The sequence below is a fragment of the Aythya ferina genome (assembly GCF_964211825.1).
Source record: "Aythya ferina genome assembly, chromosome: 12".
Lineage (NCBI taxonomy): Eukaryota > Metazoa > Chordata > Aves > Anseriformes > Anatidae > Aythya > Aythya ferina.
In genome coordinates this window covers 19,556,997-19,578,129 of record NC_140308.1, presented here as the reverse complement: position 1 = coordinate 19,578,129, position 21,133 = coordinate 19,556,997, and the positions used below count along the sequence as shown (strand labels likewise).

General features: G+C 38.5%; 1 long non-coding RNA gene across 1 annotated transcript; it reads right to left on the bottom strand.

Annotated features, from left to right (window-relative positions):
- Window positions 1-1,113: 1,113 nt before the first annotated feature.
- LOC311443183 lies at window positions 1,114-18,945 on the bottom strand. The gene is made up of 3 exons (XR_014697111.1): window positions 18,722-18,945; window positions 7,882-8,056; window positions 1,114-1,539 (listed from the first exon to the last, which is right to left on the bottom strand). It is a non-coding gene; the product is annotated as an uncharacterized lncRNA (long non-coding RNA).
- Between the last annotated feature and the right edge of the window lie 2,188 nt (window positions 18,946-21,133).

Genomic DNA, 21,133 nt, shown 5'->3' with positions numbered 1-21,133 from the left:
GTGTAAGCAGCTACCCCAGATGCAGATTATGACCAATGAGGCACATGGCAATTGCAAGGCCAGTCCATCCCCTTTTGCTTTCACAAGCATTCTTACATGTTTTTTTTGATATAAAACTGTAAAAGATACCTATGCATAGGTAAAGAACTCTTGTAATGAAAAAAATAGGAGTCTCATTATTATTATTATTATTGTTATTATTATTATTACCTGAGAGCGCTTTCAAAGCTGTCTAAACACATGCTTTTGGCCTGTAATGTTTGCTGAGAAACACTTTACAGAACAGTACCAGTTCTCAGTAAACAGGCTTTTTATTGCAAGGTATACCACAGGACAACTGAAGAAGAGAATATGGAAATGACTGAGGCCTCTTAAGGGCATTGCAACTGTTATGTAAAGGAAAAACTGTAAATGGATTTCCTTGCTGCACTACACTTTTAGTAGCAGAGATGTGTACTAAGGCGGAAAACTATTTGTCTCTGACTGCAAGAGATCTGTATTATTTTTCTCCTCTATGCCAGGGTGGTGACCTTTTGGATACAGCCCTAAAGACGGCACTTTCTAGAAATAGACTGCATCGGTCTAGAAAAATCTTGGACTGTGTTACCTATATTACTGATCTCATAAAGCAAAAAGAGAAATTGACTACTGTTTAGAAAGATTCTAAAATTCATTCATCAAACATGTATGCATACATATATAAATGTATCTCTACAGTCATATGCATACTCATACACAGCGCATATATATTTTAAATAAATCTTACAATTTCTATATTTTAGCTTAATTTTTTAACACTTCAATATATGTGATCTTGTGACTGCACCTATTAAAAAAAAAAAGTTCTTTTGCACAAGAATTTACACAAGGTGCCAAGCAAAAAAAAACCCCTACTGTCAAAATCTTCACCATCACTTTCAGTGTCACAGAATTTGCTGCCTTTTTCAGGATTTGAGTGATTTATTCTACTAATCATCTTTATATTATAAGCCCTTGTTAGGCTTTGGCAATGCACATAGTCTATCCTTAGCCCAAGCTATAATGCCAACTCTTTGTAAAAGAAAAGTTTCTAAAAGCCGAGCCTGTTACTGTAAATGCACTTCAGTACAAAAATAAAATAGAAATTCATCTTTAATCTGTATAACCACTGCCTTGAGGTTCCCAATGAGCTTCTAGATGTCATTGATTATAATACAAATTTAATATAGTACAAGAAAGAAATACCGCCTAAGTTACAGCCAATTTACCCTGTGCTACCATCCTGCTAGATATGGAAGTCAGCAGGATGTGGTGAAGTCAGGATTTTATGGAAGACCTCTGAAGAACCACTAGCATCAGAAACACTGCTCAAATGCTGAGTGTTTCAAGATTTCATTTTTGCTCCTGTGAGAGATAAGGATGAACACACTTGAACTTTTTTTTTCCCATCAAGTGGAGCGTAAGATTGACACCAGGCATTTTCTTCATAAGAGTTTGGTCTAATTTACACATTTCCAGTAGCAAGCAGAACGTGATCCAGCAGCAGACTGAAGTGGCAACCTTTGGATGAGAAAGTGAACATAAGCATTCCTCCATCTGCAGTGCCTAGAATGTAATGTTACTGTATCATGACCAAATTCTGTCTTGGTTAATTATGCTTTGATTGCGAAACATCCTTTCTGTGCTCCTCAGAAGAAGAGGTCTTCCAGGTGCCCCTTACTAGACACCATTATCAGCTGCCCATCTCAAGGGGCTCCACAATGTCAGTGGAGCTGACATTCAGCTCCAGTTCTTACATTCAGTTCTTACATTCCATTCCAGAATTAGCCACATCAAAAAGTTACTTACCTATTGGGCTAACGTAAAACTAGGAATTACAGGTATGTGAAATATTGCCTTTCTGTGGGGATTATAGGTTTAGAAGTGGGTTGAAAAAACACAGCCTTATTTTAGTGGTATATCATAAACTAAAAAACAAAACAAACAAACAAAAAAACCCAAACCAAACAACAACAACAAAAACTCAAAATAAAACATAGTACAACAGATACTGAAGCCACAAAATCTATGCGTATCTCTATGTAAGCACAGGACATGCCAGGTTTCCTTTACTCACTGCACAAAACAGCCAAATATTCCTGTAAAAAGTAAATTTGATGCTGGATAATATGGCTATAATAGATGGATTCATCTGGGCACCCCTGGCTAATGCAAAAGGGAGAGCAGAGACCTTAGCCAGTTCTGCACAGGGCACAGCCATACTGTTGCAGAATTAAAATAAGCTTACCCCGACTGCAGCTGGCTTTAGGATTATAGCTGCATCTGTAATTATAGGAAAGAAATCCACACTTCCTGTGACAGACATTCCTCCCCTCTGGTAGGGCAGGGCTTGCCAAGAGCTGTACCTGGGGTAATATGTGCTTCTCATCTCCACAGCACAGAAGTCCTTCCCTGATCGTGTACTTTCCACTCCCCTTCCTGCTCCACAGCATCTGCCAGGATGGGAAACACTTTACAGACCTTGAAAGCCATAAATAAACCCTGGGGACAAGTCTGTTTGCATTTACTGCTTCATTCAGCTTTGTTACCTCCAAAGAAATAAACGGCACCCAATTTTTCAGTTTCCAACTACCCAATTTTGAAAATACCAGTATAAACATTAAAGTAAATCAATGAGCTACTTTTGTGATGCTCCCAGAAACAAAAATGCTTATTACATGTTGGGTGTCCAGGCTGGGTGCTGGCAGTGGGGGTGACGCCTGTGAGGAGAGGCTGGGGCTGCCCTGTGCCTCACGCAGCTGCTTCCAGATGGTTCCAGCTGGCTCCACAAGAGCCACATCTCAGGCCACAGCTGAGTCTGCCAGCAAAGGCAATGGCTCCTCTGTGGAAATGAGTTGGAGAAAGGGCAAACGCTGCCTGGCTGTGAGGCAAAAAGTGTGAGGAGCAGCTCTGTGAACACGGGCCAGAAGTAAAGCAGCTCCAGGTACCAGGGCAGTCCCCCTGCAGCTGCAGAAGAGATCATGGTGGGGCAGATACCCTGAAGGACAGTAGCTCATGGGAAGACCTCACGCTGGAGCAACAGTGAGGAGCTGCTACAGGCTGACTGCAGGCCCACCATGCTCCCACGCTGCTCAGGGCACGGACTTGGGAACGAAGGAGTGGATCTGAGCCTGGGGAACAAAATGAGGTGGGAAACCATGGTGGTCTAATTTGTCTTATGTTTCTAACTGTCCAAATCTGTGTTATTTGGCAATAAATAAAATTAATTTTACCCAAGGTGAGTCTGTTTTGTCTGTGGTGCTACCTGGTAAGTGATCTCTCTGAAGTGATCCCTCAGCCCACAAGGTTTTTCATCTGGTTTTCTCCCCCTTCCTGTTGAAGGAGTGAGAGTAAGGGGGTAGGTATCTGGCAGCTAGCCAAGGTTAATGCATCGTATAACATTTGGCTGAAAAAGTATGATTACAAAAGTGTAGAGCCACTTTCTTTCAATATTACACACAGTTTTTCTGGTCAACTTCCAGTTAATTTAAGCTTCACAGAAGAAAACTATGTGCAAGAGATCCTTCAGGAAATAAAGCAATAATGTTTGGTATCTAACTATTAGAAGGCTGATGGGGCTGGTAGCTGTTATGACTGACTTTTTTTGAGTTCAGATGCAAGTAAAGAACACGAAGCCTCCCATTAAACAAAATTGTGGCCGAGAAAACAAAGCATCCATGATGGCATTGGCATGTACTGATTCTCCAGGGATTCACTTGTTTATAATGATGTGGTAAGGAGACATGAAAGTACCAGTGTTATCAAAACTTATTGACTAATAGTTTTTTTTAAAAAAGTACGTGTCAGAAATTATTAAAAAGGCAGTAATTTCATCATACTGTTTAATGTCTTAGATTAACTTCAGATGTGGAAGAGAGACAAAAGAGAGTCATTAGTCTCTGTGCTCATTTGGTATGTTTTCTACTTTCCTGGCCAAGGCCCATGCTTAATGATAGACATTTGCCTTTAAAAAACAGAAGAGTTAATTTTCAATCTTGATAACTACTACGATAAACATTCTGAAAATAAGAGGTGTTGCTCCTGGTTGAGCTACTGTTTTAATATATGAGCTATATGAATTACCCTATTCATCTCAATAGAGAATTAACTCTGGGAACTAACAATGCCTTGTTCAGGGTCAGTCTCCAAATGCTTTTAGCACACATGAACATAGGTTTCTGTTTCACTTTTCTCCCATTTATGCAAAAAAATACTGCAACTGTATGGGCAAATTATCCTACTAAATATAAAAGCAGCCAAGTGAGCAAAGAATACAAACAATAGCACATCATCACTGCAGTTATATACCCATTCTCTCTCTGCAATATGTCTCTTTCCTTGTGAAAGGCTGAGTACCTTTGATGCAGCTCAGGGGGATGCCAAGCTCCAAGAGGTCCAGTTCATCCCTGGGATGATGGCAAGCACTGTGTTTTTTCCTCACTTCACAAATCCAGTTGACATTTAGGAGGATGGAATGACAATTTGAGCCAGTTTCTGTCTCTGCCTACTGACGTGAATTCTCCCTGGGGCCCTGGTCTAACAGGTAGCTCTAACAGGGCTCTCTCTGTCTTGCCTGACAGTATTAGAGGTGGTAACCTTTCCGTTCCAAACACTGAGGTATCTGCAGGGCCGCACTAGACTCCAACCTTTGTTATCTGTAGGAATGCATGTGGACTATATTTGCAGTCTTGCCTGCAGGTCCTAACTAAAAGCGTCATTTTGTCTTCTTGCAGAAAATGAGTCTGACATACCAACAAGAGCCAGAAGCATACAGATCAGCAAAGGAAAATATCCCTGCTCTATATTAATTCCAAGAATTGATATGCGCAAAAGAAAAAACAATGAGAGCTGTAGCTGATAGAAGAGGAGAAGGAAACAAACATTTGTCACTTTTCTAATTAGTAACTAGATGTTAGTGTTTTTTCCAGAGATCTACATGTATGTCTGAAAAGCCCTTTTATTGGTGTAAGAAATGTGTATATGTGCATTGGAGAAAGCAGTTATGTCACGAAAGATTTTGCAAAAACTGACAATTTTCTCCCAAAAATATCTGCACTGTAAGTAAAGGTATCATATATTTGTTTAACTAGCTGGGTAAGATTGTAACATATAACATCCCTGAGATCACCATTAGAAATTGTAGCTTTTCCTGAGATAGCATTTAGAGCCTAACGGACAGAGACAGACCACCTCATCTCCAGACAGCATGGAAGCAGGAGGGGGGGACTGCCCTGCTGGAATTAGCAAAATCCGAGTGTTATCTCCTCCTGTTCTCAAACATCTGCAGAGTTTACATAGGTCAACACCACTCAGTAACAGCAGCCTCCATGGCTGGGGGGGGCAAGGCTGATTCCAGTACAATTCACAAACCAGGGGCGGCTAGACAGGGCTGTCTGGTGCATGATTCTTGCTTCTATAGAAAAAAAAAATAAAATTAAAAAAAAATATATATTGTTGCTATAACTTCCAGGAAAAAAATTTAAGGGGATTACAAAAGGATAAAACCATTTTGCATTGGATATTGAAGGCTTGCACATGCTGTGGAGGACTAGAGACATCTGGAAGCAGATTGGAGCCTATTATTTGAGATTAGGAGGACAGCATTTGACCATCCATATTACCACCCCAACTTATTCACATAGCATGCACCTTATCTGCAGAATGTCAGTTAGTCTGACCCAGCACCAAACCTAACAATAACACTAAAAAGAACCCCCAAATCCAACAATTTAGCATAGAAATCTTTTCAGCCAGTTGTACCCACAAGTTATCCTTTGTCTAATGCAATCAGCAGATACTGACATATTGCAGTACATGCTGCAAGAGTATCAGGCAGAAAATTTCTGCAATCACAATAGCTCTCAGGAAAAACAGGGAGGTAAGAGCCAAGTTGGTAGCATGGGAATCACAGAATCACAGAATATCCTGAGTTGGAAGGGACCCAAAAGGATTACCGAGTCCAACTCCTGGCTCCACGCAGGACCACCCCAAAATCAAACCATATGTCTAACAGCATTGTCCAAGTGCTTTTTGAACTCCAGCAGGCTTGGTGCCATGACCATTTACCTGGTCTGTTCTCTTTAATTAGTTAAACAAATTGAAAGGCTTCAGGGAAATAAAGACTTCTTTGCTGTTACACTTCAGGCTCTACACTTTCACTGTTATTATCCAGAACATATTGCATCATTTTATTAAAGTAACATAAAAATTGTTTTTAAAAAAATCCATGAGAAAATCCCCAAACCAAATTGAAAAGAAATCCTTCCTTCTGACCACTTCTTTCCCAGACACATCTATCAGTTGCATAAAAAAAAAAAAAAACAAAAACAAACGTACAACAACAACAACAAAAACTGCTTCACAATTCAATCCAAAAGCTAGCAGACCTAATCTAAATGCTACCAAAACTTGGTTGCCCCATCAGGATAAAGATACACCAGGAGTCTTTAACTGAGAATGTCCAACCATCTGCCCTCTCTAACAGAAGTACTAATGTAAACCAAAAGCACTATGGATGCAACATGATTGATCAGGTAGTTGTAAACAGTAAAGCAGTTCTTTTCAGGGTTACCAGAACCATAATCCATTGGAATATAAAAATAAATAAATAAATTTAAAGCCAAAAATAAAATGTAAACTCTTTATGGTGTACATGAAAAGTAATGGAAGGCAATAGAAAGCTGAATCACAAAACACAGGTGAAGCAGATTTCTTGCAAGACACGCTGCCTAATGAAAAGGTTATCACAGTTGTCCCAGCTAGGTTCTCCCCATGGCTCTCAGATGTCCCTACAGTGAAGCATATTGCAGCACTCCAACCTCATGACCTGGAACTCTGGGGCAACTGCTGTATCTCCAACACAAAGGTCTTACAAGCAATACCAAGTGCAGGAAAAAGCACACATGTTGCCACCAGCTCTTGAGTACTGAACAAGACCACTTGTATGCTGCACTTCTTTGATATTTGCTCCACTTGGGAGATCAGACACCCTCGCTGCCTTTTAGCCTAGCTGCTACTAGCATTCTTGTCAGCTGCCTTGCTCAGCCAGTCTTCATCCAAGCAGAAATCTCCTTCAGACAGTATTTAAATCCAGATTACCATCAAAAGCAGTTGATAAGTCACTACTCAGAGTTTCGATTTACTTTGCTTGTTTATAAGGTTTGCCAAAAAATGTGAGGTGGCATAGTATTTGAAATGCAGTAAATACTTATGTCCACCTGTTAACTGCTCAGCCACTTAAAATCTTTGTATGTGCAATGTGGTTTACAACTACTTATATACGAACTAATACAGAGCTATACGGAGAGTACACTAAATTATTTCCACTAATATTTTCTTCAGATATTAAGCATATTTAAAAAAAAATACTTCTAAGATAAGTAGACATTTGACAAGGGAAGAAACTGCTCTTAAATCATTAATAAAAAGGACAGGATATTATTAAGAAAGAATTGCTTTCAACCCTTCTAATTATGACCAAGCAAATACTTCATAGCACTGAAATACTTTGGATCCATAGCAAGCCTTAAGAATGATTATTCTGCCAAGATAGTTATCTGCTAAAATCTGAGACATAATTATGGTCACTGAAACTCCTAATCTTGAAAGACCTTCGATTTAGTTCTTTATGCTATCAATCTCCCTCTCTCTCCCCCCTCTCTCTGGATTTCCTCTATGTTACATTTGGCATGATTAACTGTAAGTGGGGAATAGGTCCACAGAATTACACGCCATCTGAACTGGGACAAGGAAGGATTATTCAGTGCATCATGTAAGAGAGATGTCTTCAGCATTAACCTTAACCTCTTGTGTGCTGGGATATGAGGAAATGACAGAAGAAAAAATTCATTTCAGACGGCTTACCAGATACGCAAGGCAGGCAGGGGGCTGAGCAGACACCTGAAAGCACTGTGCGGTTCTATGCACACCCTGCACATTACTGCCATTAAGTCTCTACTGGATGTTGGAGCAGTTTCATCAGAGGAAGCTGAGTGCCAAGCCAAGAAAGAACACCAGCCATGTCACTGGAATCCAGCCACTGCAAGAGATGACAGAATATTGCTAAAACCACTGATCCAGCTGTGCTACCAGTAAGCCAGGCTGACATTCTAGGTATACCATGTTTCTAAACACACCATTATTATTATTACATTCTAATATAATATATTTATTATTATTATTATTAAAATACTAATATTTTTGGAGGATCTTGCTGGCAGCAAGAAAACAAGATCTGAGCTAGATCTGAGCTAAATTTCCAGATCAGGTAACTCAAACACTGTAACAAACTCACAGCTCCATGTTGCTAGGCTCTATCCAATTTCAAACTATAATGGGGAAAACAAACAAACAAACAAAAAAACATCTTATTGTGCCATTACCTTATCTAGCCAAACATATCAGCTTTCTTTGGCAGGCATGACAGAAAGAGTTTGCAAGTCTATAGTCCTCCTTAATTAGAGTCTGAATAGAAATCTGGTTTGATCACTTAATGACCCTTGGGACCATCCCTGATTTTTACATCATTTCTGAAAGTGACTTTATGTTATTTTCATAGAACCATTCAACACATATTGCACAAACAGCTAAGATGTCAGGGTGTTCTCATGGCAGAGAATTTAAGATGACAGAGTGTCTTGGAGTACAAACTGTTGCCATATGGTTGTAACCTAACAGCAAGAAAAGAAAGCAGGGGTTTCTTTATAAGAAAGATCCATCTGTAATGGGTTATAGGCCCAGCCAAGCAATTCTGCAAACCCGCTGTAAAACATGAACTAAATCTCAAGTGAAAGTAATTGGCTTGTCTCCATCTAGCTCTAGTGCACGTTTAATAAAACTACAGCTAGTAGGCATAGGACAATTGGAGCCCAACAGAGCAGCAAGGGAGAAAAATTTTGGCGTACTCTTTCTTTAAAATACGGCATGGGTTAGGAGTGGTTCTGAAATTTAAAAATGTCCTGGTCTTTTCTCATTTATTGAGAGTCACAGAGTGTTGTCAGTCTGTGATGAAATGATTTGATGTTGACAAATGCCAAATTATGAAGCCCTATAGGTAAAAAGAACTTCAACGTCAATGTAATTCAGTAGCTGCTACGATTGTGTGCCAGTATGAAATACTCATCTTGGCAATCATGCAATAAAATAATCAATATTTAATATTATTACTAAAAATATTGCCAAGTTAGATGTTTCAGCTGTTTTTATACATAACTCACATGTAGGTAGCTCCCATATTTACTTCTGACATGAGAGAAAAATTTTAATAAATAAATCTATTTCCTTCCAAATACCGATTTGAAGAAATTTATTTTGCAGAACAATATAGTATAACATTTATGAAACGTTCTTCCCCAAAGTAGAAATTAGTAGTACAGGGTTAATTATTTTGCATCAGATGAAAAAATGGCTCATTTATAGTAGGAAGGTTATAATCATTAATCTGCATAAATATGTAGAACACTGTGTTATGTATGCCTGCACTGCACTTGTTGTGAGAAGATAACAAAAAAACAACTTCATATTCCAGTGTTATGGGTCATTAATTTTTGAAGGCAACTATCTCCCTCTGTTAAACCCCAACCTATTCTCTCTTCTCCCCCTCCTCTTCATTTTTTCTAAAATATGATATCCTTCATGTAAATCTTAATGAATTTATTGACAAAAATGTTTTGAACTATTGGTGAACTCTGTTATTTGCTGTTGGAGACTATTTACTACCTTGCAGGTGCTTCAGGAGGAACTCCATTGGTTTGTATGAGAAGGGAGCAAATGGAAAGCACAATGTTCATTAAAATGGATCATGCAACCAAGAATCAAATTCTACTTCATTCATGTGGATACTGATTTTTTCCATTTCTGCTACACTGAGCTTAACACAAGAGACTGCGCCAGCAGCTGCATCTATGATATTCAGATTCCTTACCAGAGCTGATGAAATGTCTCTGTAATTCACCATTTGCTTTTTGCTTTAAAGTGACAAGAAAAAAACATATTGTCTGCACTCACTGCCTCTAACCACTGAAAGCTTCTGTTCACAAAACAATTAATTTCTCTCCTTTCTCAAATTAGCTGTTTTTCCTTCATAATAAATTTAAAATCAAACTTAGTAAGAAATTTCTTATTGCATTTTGTTTACTTTCCCTACTAAAATACAAAACAAAACTACAGCTATTGATTTTTACATAGTTTTATTTCAAAACAGTGAAGCTTTTTTCTTTGGTTTCAGTGAACAATTCCAAGCAGGGACTTTTCATGACTTTTAATGAATTCACTACCTTATTGTTAAGCACTATGCTTATTTTACCTCTTGCCCGAAGAAATTTTGAGAAATCTGTCAGATCCCAATTCTGAAAAAGAAGTCCCAATATTTCCAAAGCATATTTCTGCCCATACTGAAGTTTAATGCTGAGGGTAGCTGATCAAATCAGCCAACTAAAAGAGCAAGATCCCTGACCAAGCAAAGACATAGGATGGTCAGAAAGAGGGTTCAAGTCTTACAAAAAAAAAGGAAAAACAGTGTGGAAAGAAAAGTTAGGGCTTTCCACTGAAGAAAGGCAGGATCCTGTGGGAGATGGATACAAAACTGGTGGTGAGCAATTACAGCTCTGCCTCCCCGGGTGTATGTCACCCATCCCAGAAGTGGAATGTCACAGCCAGTGCCTCCACACAGGGGCCTCGCACTGCATGCGGTCAAGGCTGAATGCCTTCAAAACCACCATCCCTCCACTCACAGAAGCAAGAGCAGTGCCATACAGAGGCATCATCATTATTTAACACACAGATTTAGATATACCATCAGTCTAGTCATCTGTCAGGCTGCAGCTTTGTTTTAGTTAATTCTACCTCCTGAAAACTTTGCCAACAGTTCCCAGTGATGCTATACATGAATTCCACTAGCAGCACAATTATTCAGCAAAGTGAGGAATCCTTAAAGTACAATGCTGTCACTCCCATGAGCCTCAGGTAAATTAAACTCTAAACTCTGTACAGTGGAGTGAACATCACCAAGATTTTGATTTCCAAATCTTTTAGAGCTTTTAGACCATCTTAAGGTCTGTCATGTAACTGCATTCACCCTCATATTATGCAATCCCAGGCATAATTCAGCATTTTTCCAGTGCTTCCATCCATTTTCCAAATTTTTATTTATTTATTTATTTTTTGCTAGAAATGTCTTCATCACTGGCTAGTGCTGGCCAAGAGAAGAAATAAAAGTATCCATCCAGAGGGGCATGATGATAAGCTAGTTGGTTTGGCAGAATTTCCATCCAGATTCTGCACAGGAACATACTCCACATGATTGTTCTCGGTGGGAGTACTATTTCTACACAAATCAAATTATGGCCTGTATGAAGTGTGCTATTTTCAAACCATTCCTTCATTACCTGGTCCTGGGTTCAGGTTTGACAGAGAATACTACATGCAAATGATCACAGAAGGCACAAGCTAGCAGTTCTGGACATGTTAGAAGTAGATGGAAGACATTATAAAAACCAACCAAACAAACAAAAACAACAACAAGAAAACCCACAGCTCTGGCATTCCTTAATAGATTAAGCTGACACTGACAATGAGAAACAGCCAAGTCCTACTCCAGGGAGAACAGATGACATAGTATTCAGAAGTGCCAAGGGAAGATACATCAGAAAATGCACAAGGAGGTGGCTAGAGTCTTCTAACAAGCATGAAGTCCTTAAAAAAAAAAAAAAAAAAAAAAAAAAAAAGTACTGCACCCGGGAACTGTGCATGAGAACAGGGCATCCAATATCTGGCAAGTGACAGGGCATTGACATAAACATCTTTCTGCAGACTGGCAGCTCTGGCAGCTAAAGGCAAGTGTATGAAGTATTTCTTCCCCAAGAGAAGCTGGTGTCTTACTCCTGATCAGGACTTTGCTGAGCTAGCCCTAGCAATATTTTTGGATCATATTTCTTTGGAGTTATCAAGCCCCAACCTTTTAAGTCATGACACTGAGAGCATAAGGGCTGATCATATTCCTATTAATGGCATACTTAGTGCTGCCACCAGCTCTTCCACTGAACAAGCGCCTCTAAACTCACAAGCATTTTTGCCATTTATCTCTTTGACTCTCAATGAACAGCAAATTAAAAATTGCACCACTGAGTACCAAAATAACAGAAACTTCCCTCTAGGCACACTGTCAACAAAACTGCTGAAAGTGTACATTAAACAGACAAGAGCTTCAGACTCATGTTTGACTCAGGTTTCTGTTATGTTACAGAGCTAGGTCAGAATGAAGTGAAAACAGAAGCAGTTAGTCCCCAAAAGAAAAACCATTCCTCAGTCCTGAGCTGATCTCGGTGCTACCTTGACAAAGTTCTTGGCAAAGCAGAAAAACTGTCTGCTATGTAACTACCTGAGGGAATGGGTGCAGTCCCAATCTCATACCTGGCTGCAGACAGAATGTGGATCTGACTGTGTCCCTGCAATGGTAAACTGCTTTACTACAGGATGTGTTGCTACTGGCAAAGGTTAGAATCGTTTTTAGAACACACAGTTCATACTTGTCTGAAAAAAACAAACAAGTAAACAAACAAAAAAAACACACACACATACAAAAACACGAATTAATAATGAGTATATGCCATAATGCTATATGCTATATCCTGCAAAAGAATATTTCAACAAGTCTATTGATGTATTCAGGAGAAAGGATAAAATAAAAATTTTTACAAGCTCAACAACACATTTTTCTGAGTCTCCTAGACTGCAAGTTCATATGTCTCAGAGACGAGCCTTCATTCAAGTTCTAAGAATGGCTCCATGCATGGGTTGCAGGCCACAAAGATGGAAGCCATCATCCTTGTTCCCAGAACCAGTTTTAACAAAAGTCAGTTATTTTTGTCAAACCATTAGCAAAAACAAACAAACAAAAAATCACTTTAGTCTTTCTGGAAATTTAGGGGATTAAGAATCTAGTGTAAAACATTTTTTCTTATTTCATAATTGCAAGGGAATTTTAAATATTTCACAATACACACCCCTTCTCACAAGATTGGCCAAATTTTACTGCTAGCTATGCTACTATTTGAGTTTTCTTGCTGCTATCAGAAACCCTCAAAATTCAAAACATTTGGCTTCCAAACTTCTACTAAGATTGGCTTCCTTTCCACCTCATTCTTCATAAGCAGTTTGTTACAGGTTATCCCATAAAAATCAGAACTTTCTGTCTAGAAGACTTCAGGCAGCTGGTTCTAAAAAAGAAAACCACAAAAATACTAACTCACAGAGGTTGCTGCCCCTACAGTGTTTTCAGTACAGAAAGTTGAAAAATCTTCTAGAAATACACATGTATTTTGTTGTAAAAACCTATTAATCTTCCACATAAATATATACACACACTATAAATACACACACATATATATATATACAAATTTGTTTTTCCCTCTCAAAAAAGTAATACTTATTAAACCAGATATGTCTGCTGAAATATTAACCCTATTAGCCATAATTCATGGCTATGGCTTATGTTTCAAGTGGTTTTGTATGGCTTTTGGTTTTGCTACTTCTTCAGCATGGCTTGGGGAAAGGGACTGTGTATGGCCAGTACTCAGATTCCAAAGTCTCTTTCTAACTACAGTCACCAGCTCCAAAGCAAGAGGAACCACAAGGCTCTGGTCATACAGGATTAAAAATGTTTTTAAAAGTTTGCCAAGTCGATAGCATGTAAATCGATAAATCAATAGCATGTAAATTCTTCAGAGTCATTAATGACATAAATTCAGAGATATATACATCACCTATCAAATAGAATAGCAGTATCTGCCCACCTAACAGCGTAATTTGAAAAGGTTATTATTTTGTTACATACAGTAAAATACAACAGGGATTAAACCACACATTACTACTGAAAAGTTTGGGACATGTTTTTAAATTTTAAAATGTGATTGTTCACTTATGAGGCCTTAAGTTTTTAATTTTAAACATCAATTCAGATTTTATGCTCTGTGATAAATCTAAGCCGTTTGTTCAGTTACATGGGCTCATGCACAGATTTTAAAACATCTTTTTATGCAAGTGTCCAGGACACAGACTCCAGCTAGCCTGAAACACAGGAGTTAAGTGAAGCTCATAATGAGGTCATGAAGATTTTATAATTCTCACAGTTACTCCTCCTTTGAATGAAACTACTAACGGAACTGTAAAAATTAAAATATAGGCATTTGGCTTTCCAGTTGCTGCAGGTGTCCAAACGACAGCTTAGAACATCAACCTTCACAGGTTGCGCAAAATTCAGAAGGTAATGTCAGACAGAAATCAGAAAGTAAAGTATTTCAACAGCTTCAAGCTATTTTTGCATTGCCATGCTGTATCAGTATTGCTGATAAAAAGAATGTCATATCAGGCTTTCAGCTGATATGAAGTTATACCATTGAATTGTATATAAAAATGAAAATCTAACTATTTGTCAGTTAACTATTAGCCTGAGTTAGTTTCAGAAAAAGATTAAAGTCTAATGGACTGCCTTGATCATGCAGGTGTAATGTGAGACTAATTCAAAAATGGTTTGCAATAGGAATTTTTTACACTATTTTTAAAACTTTTTCTGGGCATTTGTTAAGAATTCACACAAACTGATGGTGGAGGAAGCTGTGTTCCTGGGCTCAGCTGTAAGACTGCAATGGTCCTACAAAATCCAGAAACAATGTCACACATTCTTGAACTCCATTAATTTAGTTGCTTTAGTTGCTAGTTCACAGGCTGATAAAGAAAGAATTAAGTCTGAACCCTCTTCTGAATCAGAAGAAAGTGGAATCTTCAAATGCAATGGCAGCCAAAAAATTGATGACTTTAATCACACTCAGTTTTGTTCCAGGAGTTGTTAATTGTAGCACAAATATTTGATGCACCTAAAATAATGTGAAGAATTACTCAGCTGATTTATATTTCTGTGAAACCTCTCGAATCATGAACTGACAGAATATCAGCAAAAAAGAGCAATGATACAAAATGAGATCACAGAGTAAATGGTTTCATTGTCTCAGTGTTGATTGTGAAACTGTTCAGTATGTAACTTTCCTCAATAGAATTTTCTTCATTAACAAAAAATACAGATTGTTTAGAGTGTATCTGCAGAGCCAGTGAAACACAAGTGAAGTGCATCTGCTGAAAAGGCGGTTGATTAACTTCACCTAATTCCAGGTACATATATTAGTGACGAGGTGTAAAGAGGGAATGTATCCCAGACTGACAACAGCCAACGCAAATGCTGGACATATATTCTGTTTCCTCATCTGTACTCAATCCTTTGTTATTCCATTTTCATCACCTTTATTATCTATGCTAGCTGGCTGCTATCAATACATTCATGTTTTCAATTTACTCTCAAGGCAAGCCTCCAAAGAAACAAATGTCTCGGTAAGATAATACTACCAGGCACAGCATACAGGAAAGTAGGTAGTCAGAAGAGAAATTGCTGGGTTTAGAAATAGATTAAGAAGTAGGAAAGAAAACAAAACAACCCACAAGAAAATAATAATAATACTAAAATAACTCCACCAGAATACAGGAATAAGCTTTCAACAGTGTGTTGAAAAAACACTCTGTTATGGAAGCTGTGTTTATTCCATGATCATCAGTTATCTAGGAAATGGAACATTCAGGTGTTAAAGGAAGGTGCCAATGGCTGATAAACACAAACCTAAACCCTTATTAAACAATAATACAGCATATAAATCCTCAAGAGAAAATAGGAAAACACTGAAAGCTCTTGGTGAAAGACCATGCTGACAAAGTTGTATCATGCACTGAAAACGTGGGCCCAATTTTGATCATTTCAAGTTTCTTCAGAATCTGTAATCATTCTGAAAAACTGACACAGATCCTCTCAATGTGCAATACCAATCAAAAAAAGCAAAATAAGACTGGCAAGCACTCGCAACATCTGAAAACTCCAGCAACTGGAAAAAGCAGTATTACTTAAGGAATATGCAGCAGAATTTGTGTCAACTGAAATATATTCCAGGCCCTTCTTACAATGGCGTGCCCTTGAGGGCTTCAAGATCCCAGGAGGCTCTTTGTTCACCTTAATACTGTATCAGGACAAGACCAACACAGGCTGGCCCTGGGTTTTCTGGAAGCACACCTACACCTATTTTCAGGGAACAAAGACCCTGGAGGAGACACTACAGACCTATAATATAATAATATATTGTAATATATATATAATATTATATATTGCCATCTTCACAGTTTATGTCAGTGTTATAAACAAGTAATTTATGGCAAAGCCAGCAAACTTTCTTAGAGATTTTTTTTTTTTTTTTAACCTTTAGTCCCAGAGACAGAGACAGAAAACATCTCTAGCATTCAGCTAAAACAAATTACATTTTCAGACATAAGTTATTTTTTAATAATCTGTTTTTATAAAGGATGGTTTCAAAATTACCAAAATTAGACATTTTGATTTTCTTAAATAAGATTTTTTCCTCTCCCAATCATCTTTTCAAAAGTATCATCAAAATTCTGGTCTCCTACTAATTCAAGGAAAACCAGAAAATTTGAAGGAGAATGCAACCATTTCACACCTGCCTGTTCTTAGACAGAGTAACTGAGCATCTTTAATGTTATTACTGTAACTAAATCTTAGTGAATATTTTACTGATTTCTAAGATAGCATCCCAGGACTCTACATCATAGTTAGAGTCATCTGTATGACATCTTTTGCTACCCTTTTACTAATGCCAACAGAATATAAAGTATATTCTGTGTGACAGGAAGGGAATGACTTTGCCTTTGTATAATTCTTTTGCTGCCCAGAGAGTACAATAGATCAAAGGGGTCTTAGATGGCTTGTCCATTCAAACAGAAATACTAAACAGATATATTACTAATCTGTCATTCCTTGTTCATACTTCACGACTTGTTAGAATGTCATTTACTGACTGTATCCCCTTTTGTTTATTTTGTTGTATTGCATTATGTTTTGTTTGTTTGTTTTCAAAGACAGAAGCACTGTACAACTGCTCATATGTGTACAAAAAAAAAAAAAAAATCCAAGAAGGAACCCATTTGTAATGCTGAAGTCACAAAGAAGTTTACATGTACAAACACATGCTCAAGTAAGTAAGTAAATTTCCCCCAGTCAGAGATAACGGCATTCTTCTTCAGACAAGTGTACTACAATAAGATATAAATCTTCCTCCTTCTTATAACAAATTGTAACATAAACACTGTGATTAGCTTACTCAAAATAAGCTATGATAGATTTTGCTTAAAAAAAGATACAATTTACACTCAGAGAGAAAACTATTTAGCTGTAATAAAACCTACAGAGATTCTGTAGAAACACAGAAGACCAGACAAGGACAATGAGATCAATAATAGCAATCCTGCTACTTTTATAATTCTTACTTTAACTGTATTCAAATACTTAATATCTACAGGTGGATACTACAGAACCATGAAACGAAAACAGAATTTAAGAAATTCAAAATATTGGTTTCATTTTCAGTGATTTTCAAAGCAGCATTAAAAAAAATATATATATTCTTCTTATAAAAGCCTTCTGCCATGCCAATCTAAGGAACTCTTTTTCTTGGAATGACTCCAAATCCTGTTAACGTTGTGCATCGCTGAGATTAATAGTGATGTAAAGTGAGCTGTGAATTTTATTACGAGAATGTACTGATGTATTGTCTAGGGGCAGCAATTAAGTACTGGCAAGTATTTCTATGTCCTAATTCCTGGTAACAAAAATTCAGAGGCTTGAAACTAGTACTTGGGTAGAATATAAAGTTTAACCTGGAAATCAGGAGCCCAATACACAACCCAAAGTCCTGATATACACAACAGGTCTCTTCATTAATAGTACACTGAAGTTATTTCTGTGCGCTAGTTTTACCTAGAACAGCATCCTGCTGACATGAAAGTTTCTTTGCACAATTCGACATACTACTTTAATTTTGAAAAATCATTTTGCTGTCATTTCATCTATTACCCCCAAACTCCTTTGGGACTTAAATCCTTTGCAAAAGTCAACCGACTGGAAAAAGGATTTCATATCTTAAGAGACACAGCCACACATAGGCCTGCCATGCCAGATGGCTTATATAGGACATATATATTCCTCACCCTTCTGCAACAACATTTCTCTTTTCTGACATCCATCACCTCCTTCTCTAATATTACAGTATCACTAGTCAGGGAACTGGGGAGGAAAAGTACAGGCTATCGTCCACTTTAAATTCATTGCTTGCTTATTGCGTGTTACTCAATAAATGAAGCATAAATACATTCTTCACACAACAATTCTTGAGGACTCCCCTACCCGTGCTTTTCTGTAGATACCAATGTTATCTCTAAGAGTCTGGCTTGCGCTGGGCAGAGTGAGATGAGAGTCTGGGACATCAGTGGGACATCACACACATAGAGACATGCAGCACTACTACCTGCTGCAAAGCAGACACACAGGCAGCTTACATGCGGCTGCACACAATAACCAAAATTTATTTTGTTTGTTTTGGATCATTAGTGGAGAAGTCAACATACCCCATGCACACCAGCTGTCGGTGGCTATCTAGAGAATGCTTCACTAAGCAGAGAACTATAGAACTTAGAGATAAAAATGAGCCAGACCAGGCCTTTTCAGAGTAAAATTGCTTGTTACACAGCCCCTTGCCTACAGCTTTGCCAGTTTGGTTTTAAAGGCCTGATAATAAAAAGTAGCTGATATTCAGCTTACCTTTCCCTCTGTCTTAACTTCATCATGATTCTGCTAGTTATGTTACCATGTTCCACGCTAATTGGTGTTCACACTTGGCCAATTCAGCTACAGCTGGTCAAATTTACTGTCACACACCCAGCACAACTTGGGATTTCTTAGAATTCCGGTTGTGTTAGTTCAGCATTGACTATAAAAGGGAAAATAAGGAAAATACAGCCACTATTTTCCACTGTTCTTTTCCTTTTTCCAGTGGTCTATGGTAAAGGAAAGACAGTCTCAATTAGCATTTATCTACTCCCCCCAACCCTTCCACCTGTGTTAATTAGCTTAAACTACCACAGATGTATTTAGGCATTGTCCTAACAGAAAAAAATTATGAGCAGAGAAAAGCCTTCCACTCACATCCCACCTATCCACCACCCTGCCTCTAGGCATCTAAGAAAAATTTGCTGCTAGCAATTTTATTTGTGCTGCTGTTATCAGATGATGCTGTATTTCACCAAGAAAAGAGCAGTCTGCAAATAATAATAATAAAAAGACACACATAAATATACAGGAAGGCATTCTAAAATGAGCTGTAATTATTCTGTGGTACTAACATCTCCCTCACTACGAATATAATTGTTTCACTAATTCAAGGTATGATTGTGAGCTTATATGACACATCTGTGATGCAGGCAATTGTTAGAACCGGTTGTACAGAACACGAGGCCAAGTGACGTTTCCAGGCTATCTGTATTAAAGCACAAATCTTATCTCGTACTAACACCAAGTCACAGAAAATTTCTTCTGCTGAAAATTGTTACAGAATTCTTGTAGATTTTCCAAAGTGGTAGGGTTTAAATAGATGACCGGTTACTCTCACACAAATACCTTGCCACTACACTGCCCAGCCAGCACCTTTCTCCCACTGTTTAATTAGCAAGAACACACCAATTTCCATTTTAGTATGTCAAAGAAGACAGCACATCTGTGAGAGGCGCAGATTAAGATAAGGTCTATTTCACCTACATCAGAGGACAGGGAGTAACTAATGTAGGTTAACAGAGCAATCTTTTAAAAAAATCTCCAAGCACACTGACAAGAAAATGACTTTTGCCTGAGGCAAGCATGTGGTTTGTGGGATCTCCCCAGTCACTTCTGCACCTCTCCATATTTACCTGTGAAAAGTATCTCCATCTGAACAGCTGTACGCAACAGGAGGCACATCAAACCATTACAGAAAGGCAATGCGGATTTGGTGAGTACTGTATCTATTTTAGCACCACATAAATTCACAAAGTAGGTCTTGATCTAACCTGGGCATATGCTGGTTTCTACAGGCTCAAAATCAGGCACAAGAGCCACAGGGCAGAAATCCCGCTGGCAGGGAAAGGTAGAGCATGAAGCACAGCACCTGCCAAGCAGAAGGCACCAAAGGATACATCATCGTCACTACAAATGTGTCAAAAAGTGTTGTAATAAAATACTAAATAAAATTTATTTTTGTTTATTGTAAAAGGCTTCTATGGAATCAAGTATTACCGAGAAAATTATTAATTATTTAGTAGGTTGGTGTGATTTTAGCAGAATCAAACTAACATTGTGGTAAACATCAGATAAGCACTAAGCACCTTTCCTTGCCTGGTTTTCAAGGATTTGCAACGATCACTTCAGAAAACTCCTTTATGTAGCTGTCCACCATGGTTGTTTTTCAGACTTTCCCTCTACATGCAAAATAAAATGAAGAAGCCAGGATGGAAGAGCAATGATTATTCTTTTCAGTGTTTTTTTGTTTGTTTGTTTGTGTTTGTTTGTTTGTTTTTGTTTTTTGTGGGTTTTTTTTAGATAAGAATTGTAAACCCAGCCAGGAGTGGGCTGTATTCATTCCAGTTCCCACGAGACTCCTCTCACAGAGCCACACAGCCAGTGCATCTTTCCTGGAAAGCTCCTTCAGGCTCTGTTGTGCCCTTAGAGGGGCCCAGGGCCAGGCAGGCGACGTGGCGGCCTCTGGCAGCCTGCTGCTTCCTGCCCCAGCAGGTACGGACAACACTCTCCTGCCAACGTTGCCGAAATGCTGTCGTTTAGCACAGCTTGCTTCAAAGAGCTATCCATGAGAGCGCATTGCTCTGAAGTCTGCCACCAGTGGTTGCTAAGATTCAGAGGGCAAATGGAGCTCAGGCACCAAACCGCATCACTTCTAATTCCTTGGCAGGAAATGTTGGGTAACCAGCACCTGTACAGCTGTGTACTAACCCCTGGGATTGGGTGCTCATGCCCAGGGACTGGCAGCAGGGCCTCTGTGAGGAGAAGCTGGGGCTGCCCCAGGCCCACCACAATGAGTTCTGGAAGGTTCCAGAGGTTTCCACAATGCTGCTGCAGCTGAGCTGAGAACGCCCAGGGAAAGACAGAGCTGGCATCTGACTGGATTCCAGCACTCTCACACACACC